Source organism: Benincasa hispida, chromosome 5 (assembly GCF_009727055.1).
Source record: "Benincasa hispida cultivar B227 chromosome 5, ASM972705v1, whole genome shotgun sequence".
Lineage (NCBI taxonomy): Eukaryota > Viridiplantae > Streptophyta > Magnoliopsida > Cucurbitales > Cucurbitaceae > Benincasa > Benincasa hispida.
Window position 1 is genome coordinate 35,415,423 of NC_052353.1, and position 8,420 is coordinate 35,423,842.

An 8,420-nucleotide genomic window follows, 5' to 3' on the forward strand; every position below is an offset into this window, starting at 1 on the left:
AGTCGACTGTAAATGATTTGTTGATCCATGATTGTAAATTGGAAGAGTCTTGTTCCGCTGCCAGTGTAAATAATTTGGGTTTAAAATTGCCTTTTTGTTAAATCTTTTGGTATTACAAAGTGTTAATTGTAAGGGCCCCTGCGTTTTTGGGCGAAATTAACTTCACAATCGAGTCTGTAATTCAAAAAGTTCGAGTTTGTCGAGTCTTTCATTATGAAGCTTCGGCGCATGGCAATGCAATTCTCAACGAAGAAGAAGATCAAGCATTGATCGGATCGTGTAGCCTCAGGTAAACGATTGTAGGGATTTTACTAAGCGATCACTTAGTTACTACCTATGCGATCACATGTATGCGATACGGAGGCATTAGCTGAGCGATTGCTTAGGCAATGGTGCTTCGTGGCATCGTAGTCGCTTAAAAGATTGCAGAAGGCGGGCGCTGTGCGAAGCGCGCTAAGCGATCGTGTATTTCAGGCTTCATCGCTTAGTTACGGTACACGATTGTGTTGTAATATCTAAACGATCGGTTGAATTTTTCTAGATATAGTAAATGCTAAACGATCGTTTAACTTTGGAGCGCTGGTAAGCGATAGAACAAAGAGTTTGTTTTATTGGTTAGACAATCGCGGGGTGCTTAGTACACGATGGATGGTTGAAGAAGCGATGCTTTGTCAAGCGGTTCAAGACCCGGTTCGCCTGTTTGAACCAGAGATTCCTTATCTTATAATAGTTAGCTTTCGTTTTTGTGTTTTAAGGCAATTTTACCCGGTTCATCAAAATTTTTTTTTGCTTATACATGTGATGTATGGTATTTATATGTCAAAGTGTTTGTCATATAGTGAAAAACCCACCTAAGGTTATCAATTACTCATGCATCATGTATTATAAATGTTATAATCTTGTATGAATGAAAGCATGCGCATGCATCATGAAATATAAGAGTTATATTTTGCATGCATTGAGTATTATCTTGCATCATCCTTTTATTATAATTGTTATAGTCTAAGGGTGAATGGAAGCATGTCTTGCTTGTTTCATTGCGTTTTTTTGTATAAGTGTTATATAAAAGAAGTAGTAATGAATGGACAATGCATTGAGCATGACACTTAGGCCGTTTATAAGCGTTATGAATGCCTTGCATGTGTTAGCTTCACATTATGGTTGTTTCTTTTTATAAGTGTTATAAAGAAAATTAGACCTAAAATCAATAATTCAGAGTTACATGCGGACTTAAAGTGAACTCAAGTTTTTTAAAAGGGTTTTAAATTGGATTGAGATAGACCTAAGTTCATTTGGTTCTAAAGAGTTTAGTAACCTAGCTTAATCTTTTAAAATCGGTTTAATAGTATTAAATTGGTTGGAATAAAGATTAAATTTGTTGTAAACCTATCTATAAGGGACCTTTTGTCTAAGGCGAGTTCTGGCTAGGCTGGGGTTCTTAAGTTGACGAAAACGTAACACCCCTACCTGGGAACCTACCTGGAAAGGTGAATTAGATAGATTTTCAACAAGCATGCGACGTTTTGGTCAAAGACTCCGTTAAAGAGTTTAATGGATGATGATCAAAAGTTGTTCAACTATCCAAGGTACAAATTACTCTTGGGAAAACCTAAAAGTCACTTAGTTAAAATCCTTAGCCGTGTTTTTTCTAAGTAAACTAAACCCTAGTTTATAAAATACTCAGTGGGAGTAGGAGGCGTATCAGATATGTCTATGATTCCACTCACATTTCTCCCTATATGCTCACACCGTGAGATTCATGCTTGGCCTCGAGATGCCAAAGGATGCATCCTCCTTCGGATGGTGTTTGCATGAGTTAATATCAAAGTGGACGGAGAAAGTATTTATAGTAAGTGGGTAAAGGGTGTGTGCCAACACGTCCTATGGACTCTGTCATTGGTTCACACCGTGAGATCATTCTGTACGCCCTCGAGTCGCCTTCGATGCGGCCCCCTTCGGATAGGTTTTGTGCAGTTGGTCAATATCAAGGTGAACTCCAGAAATGGATAGGGCTGCTTTAGGTTTTGCCCTAATCGGATTTTCCCCTTCGGATTGGCCTTTTGGGACGGACTTATAGGGCTTAAAATGGTGGGTCACACTTACGAGAGATTGTTAAGTAAGTTAATGATCTCTTGGCCAAATCAATGATGACTTGCCGTTATAGGAACAAGAGTTGTTCTGGTATTAATGACTGGTTGAGATCTTCTCAATTCAGAGGAGGGATAACTAACCTCCCTTCGGTGGCTTTTGTCCTAAACTTTTGAAGCGTCAATGCGAAACTAGATGCCACACGGGGTTCATGTTAGTTTTGCTAAAACCTTATTGGATGTTGTTTTGTTTTACAACGGGTATTTGCTTAAAACCTAACGTAGGTCAATGTGTTTTTCTTTCAGCAACTCGTTAATATTTCCGTTTAAGCTTTTAAAAATGACCGATTTACTACAGTGGAAAGAATTGTGTGAGACAAATTTCATGGTAAACGACCTCCATCCCACTACTATCCAAAAGAGGTGACAAGACAGTAAATATGATTTATTGGTCATGGAGACATGTCTGGTAGAGAATGATGATTCTGCCTGGATCCTTGATTTAGATGCTACCCATCATGTTAATTCTCTTACCAAGGATTTAGTTCTTGGCAAACGTTTCCACAGGGAGAGATGACTCTTCGAGTCGGTAATGGTGAGGTTGTTTCAGTTGTTACTATAGGCAAGCTGAAGTTATTTATTGACAAGAAACGTTATCTGTTACTGGATAATGTTTTTGTAGTTCCTCATATCAAGAGGAACTTAATCTCGGTTTCTTGTCTCATTGAACAAGGCTATACCCTATCCTTTTTTTAGAATAAAATGTTTATTTTCAAGAATGGAATGGAGATTGGTTATGGTTCAATGGAAAATAACTTATATGTACTAAGGCCGTTGGTCATAAAAGCCTTGTTTAATACTGAAATGTTAAGTACGAAAACAACAGCTAAAGGACCAAAGGTTTCTCCAAATGAAAACGCCCATCTTTAGCATCTAAGGTTAGGTCACATCAACCTCAATAGGATTGAGAAGTTAGTGAAAAGTGGACTTCTAAAGAGTTTAGAAGAAAACTCCTTACTGGTTTGTGAATCATGCCTTGAAGGCAAGATGACCAAACGACCTTTTATTGGAAAAGGTTATAGAGCCAAGGAAGCCTTGGAGCTTGTACATTCAGACCTTTGTGGTCCGATGAATGTTAGAGCTCGAGGTGGGTATGAAGACTTCTTCTCTTTCATATATGATTTTTCAAGGTTTGGGTATCTCTTCCTAATGCAACAGTCTGAAGCTCTTGACAAGTTCAAGGAGTATAAATCTGAAGTTGAAAACTTGTTAGGTAAGAAGATAAAAACACTACAATTTGATCATGGTGGAGAGTATATGGACCTCCAATTCCAGAACTATATGATAGAACATGGGATTGCATCTCAACTCTCGGCCCCAGGTACACTTCAGCGGAATGGTGTATCAGAAAGAAGAAACAGAGCCTTGTTGGACATGGTTCAGTCTATGATGAGTTATGCTCATCTTCCAGACTCGTTTTAGGGTTATACAGTGCAGACTGCATGTTATATCCTGAACAACGTTCCCTTGAAAAGTGTTTCTGAAACACCTATTGAGTTATGGAGAGGCCGTAAAGGTAGTTTATGCCTCTTCAGGATTTGGGGCTGTCCGACACATGTGCTAGTGACTAACCCAAAGAAGTTGGAACTGCGTTCCAAGGTTTGCCTCTTTATGGGCTATCCCAAGGAAACGAGAGGAGGATACTTCTATATCCAAGTGAGAACAAAGTGTTTGTTTCCACTAATGTTATCTTCTTGGAAGAAGATCACATGAGGTATCATAAGCCACGAAGTAAGCTCGTTTTACGTGAGATCTCAAGTGAGACTGAGACTGCTGAGGGTTCACTAAGAGTTGTTGAACAGGCCGACAGATCAATAAAAGTTGTTGAGGTCAGAATGTTTAGTCAACCAGCTCAAGAGTTGAGATTGCCTCGACGTAGTGGGAGGGTTAGGAACCGACCAGATCGCTACATGGGTTTGACTGAAGCCCAAAACATCATTATGAATGATGGGATCGAGGATCCATTGTCTTTTAAGAAAGCGTGGATACAAGTTGAGAGTCAGTTTTTGGGTCGATTTGACATGTTCAAATTGACAAGAGGGAGTTCGATTATATATGATATAATTGAACGAGTTAATTAAATATGATATAATTAACTTTATGTATGAGATACATTAATTTGGAGGAAATTGGATATAAATATGATTTATATCTAGTAGAGGAAAAAATATTATAATTAATATTTGCTATTAATTTATAAGTTATAAATGTGATAAGATCACATTAATTGGACGATTTTAAAGGAAATAGGAAGGCACCTCTTCGTTTGAAATAATGGACGAGTGCATTATAAATAACAGATGGTATGTTGATCTCGGGGTGCGCGGGTATTGTGAAAAATATATTGTCATCGTTTAGAAAATCAGTGCCTATACGATAGGACTGCACGATCGTTTACATATACGATATTGTTAAGCGATCGCATACCAAGTACACCATTGTGCACTATTATCTAAACGATCGTTTACCTTTTTACTAAGCGATCGTTTAGCTCCCGGTATTTACTAAACAATCGTATAGACGATCGCTTAGTTTTTCCTCTGCGATCGTATTGGACGATCGCTCACATATTTCCTGCACGTTGTATAGACGATCGTTTACCTTTTCCTATACGATCGTATAGACAATCGTTTACTTTTTCTACACGATCGTATACTTCACCTAAATGATCAAGCATCCTGTCTATGTGATAGATGACGTCTTCTCCCACTTGCTTGATCGTTGTGTACGGTCGCTCTTCCTTCTTCCCTCTACCAAATCCGAACAAAGCCCACACTTTGGATTCTCACTCCAAGAATACTGAGGGCTCTAAGTGGTGTTGTCTTCTCCAATTCCTTCAGTTCGAGTGGTGACTATTCGAGGTAGACGGTTGGGCTTCAGACTCGAGAAATCTTCATCTGGTGTGACTTCTTGATTCCTTTTGCATCATGAAAATATGTTTGAGTGTATATGCGATAATTCTGTCACAATGAATTGGAAAGATCCGCTTCCGCTCGTAGTTACTCTTGAATAAGAGTTCCTTCAATTGGCATTAGAGCACTCGGTTTTTTGATATTCCAATTCATTGCTGTAAAAGAATTGCAAATACGTTCTTGGTGGGTGCATTTCTACACTGTTTAATCATTAAATTGTTGTGGATGTGTGGAATTATGGATGTTTCGTAGATGTTAGCCTCAGTTTATTTTAATTCTTCTACATTTGTGGTTGTTTGTAAAGGCCACTGTGTTTTTGAACATTAATAATCGTTATCGAGTCTGTATTCAAAGACTATATGAGTTTTGAATAGTTCGCGAAGAATATCGGAGCAAGCGTTGCGGTTCTTCAAGGATGGAGATGATCAAGTGTTGATCACATCGGTTAATTGGTAGAGAACGCGATTAAGTGTTGATTGCATCCTACAGTCAACGGAGTACGCGATTGCTATTGATTGCATCGGTTAAATGATGGAGTATGCGATCGCTGATGATCGCATCAGTTAAACGATGGGGTATGCGATCAAGTGTTGATCGCATCGTAGCGTCGATGTGGTACGCGATCGCTGATGATCGCATTGTGTAGACGATCGGGTAAGTGATCAAGGGTTTGATCGCATCGTGTCGTAGATCGTTTACATGATCACTGAGTATCGGTTGTGTAGATTGAGTGATGCTCCGCGTATCGCTTAACGCGCGCGCCTGGTCGATCGTTTAGGTCAACAAGCTTCATCGCTTAGTAATTGATAAATGATCGCTTAGTAATGCAAGGTAAATCGTTTACCTGACGCCGCATTAAGTGATTGCATAGACGATCATTCTGGTTAGTAAGCTTCATCGCTTAGTAACTGGGCTAAACGATCGCTTAGTAACGCAAGGTAAATCGTTTTACTTGACGCCGCGTTAAGTGATCGCATAGACGATCGTTTAGATCAGCAACGCTTCATCGCTTAGTAACTGACTAAATGATTCACTAAGTTAATGCAAGATAAATTGTTTACCTTGGTGCACGCATCAATTAGACGATGAGATGCTCGCGTATCATTTAACGCACGTGCATACTGGACGATCGTTTAGGTCAGCAAGCTTCATCGCTTTAGTAAATGACTAAACATCGCTTAGTAACACAAGGATAATCGTTTACCTGTTGTCGCACTATGCGATTAGCATAGACGATCAGGCTTTGCAGCCTCCTCGTCGTCTACGCGATCGTTTAATTATGCTTCTATCGTTAAATGTGCGCTGAACGATCATCTACCTATGGCATTTACTACACGATGGAGTCCTCCTGGCAGTTCAAGTCCTGGTTCGCCTGTGAACCGGTTTACTCGATGAAAAATGTAATAGATAGGGTTATTTCATTCTAGTTTTATAAAGGCTCATCCCGGTCCATAAATCCTTCATTTTTTACATGCGATGTAGATTTTTAATATGTCATATGGTATGCACATATAGATAAACCCCACCTTAGGTCATGCATATTTTCTTTATTATAAGTGTTATAGTTTGGAGAAGCATGTTTTAATTTACATAAATGCATGCTCATGCATCATATAATATAAGGGTTACATTTATGTATGCTTTAATTTTTTTTTGTTATATTTATAAGCGTTATAAATACTTCTTTATGTGGGTGAGTATTTTAGTCGTTTATTGTATAAATGATTATAAAATGAAATTAGAACTAAAATGTCCATTTGTAGCAAGTCTATCTATAGTAGATATTTGTCGAAGGCGGGTTTTGTCTAGGCTGGGGTATTTAAGATGACGGCAATGGAACACCCCTACCTGGGAACCTACTTGGAAAGGTAATTTAGATAGATTTGATGCATGCAAACTAAGGTCAGTCCATTAAAGAGTTTGATGTGTCTACTTGGATTTTTTATTTCAAAGACAAAAGTTATTTTTTAACAAACTTTATAAATGACTTAGATCGTAATCAGTAGCTGGATTGTCTAGGTTAATAAACCCCTAGGTTGAACATTCAGTGGGAGGTTCTTGGGGCATTTGATACTTCATTTTCACCTCTCACGTTTCTCCCTCATAGTCCACACCATGAGATCTACTCTCGGCCTTGAGGCACCTTTGAAGTTTCCCCCCAACGGATGGTGTTTGGGTTGGTCAATATCAAGGTGGATGGAGAGAGTGTTCATAGTAAGTGGGAGTGGGAAGTGCGACAACATATCCCTCGGTCTCCCTCATTGGATTGAATAAAGTTTCTGTGCATTGCCTCGTGGCACCCTAGGTGTGTCCCCCTATAGGATGGATGTTTTGCACGATTCTTTATTTGATCTCCTGTAAGAGGATAAGGTTACTTAGTCTCTTGTCCTAATCTGTCTTTACCCTACGGTAAGTGCATTAGGGCGGGAATCTGAGGCCGAAAACGAGGGGTTACACTTACGCAGGATTGTTAAGGGTTAACTATTCTTGACCGAACAAATGGTGGCTGTTAGGTTTAGTTCCAAGAGTTGGTTCTGCCAAATGGTTGAGATTGTCTCATCCCAGTGAAGGGCCATCCGATCACCCCACCAGTGACGTTTGTGCTACCTCACTAGGGCATCATTGCAAAATAGAAGTCTTTTCACATAGGGTACTTGGAATATATTTTGCTAAAAATTAATTGGTTAATTAAAACGTGGTTTTTTCAAAGTCTTATAAAAGGTTTTTCATTATTTTTTAGCAACGGTTTTTTTAATGGCATCAGCCACTATCAATTTTCTTAAAGCCGAAAAACTAAATGGCTAAAACTATTCAAGTTGGAAACATATGCTCACGACGATACTCATCATCGAGGATCTGAAGTTTGTCCTTATGGAGGAATGTTCTCCTATTCCATCTCAGGACGCTGCTCGAAATGTTCGGATAGCGTACGAGCGTTGGATACGGGCAAATGAGAAGGCTCGAGCCTATATTCTGGCCAGTCTTAATAACGTCTTGGCCAAGAAACACGAGTCCAAGGTCTCAGCTCGTAAGATCATGGAATCCCTGCGGGGAATGTTCGGACAACCGTCTGGACAGCTCAAGCATAAGGCTCTGAAACACATCTTCAGCTCCAAAATGGAGGAAGGCACCTCTGTTTGTGAACATGTGCTGAATATGATGATCCATTTTAATGAGGTGGAGATGAATGGGTCTAATATTGATGAGGGTATTCAGGTTAGCATTATCCTGCATTCAATTCCGGAGAGCTTCTTTCACTTTGTTTGCAATGCGATTCTTAACAAAGTGGAATAGTCCCTTACCACTCTCTTCAACGAGTTGCAGACTTACCAATCCTTGCTGAAAAAGTAAAGAGAAAAAT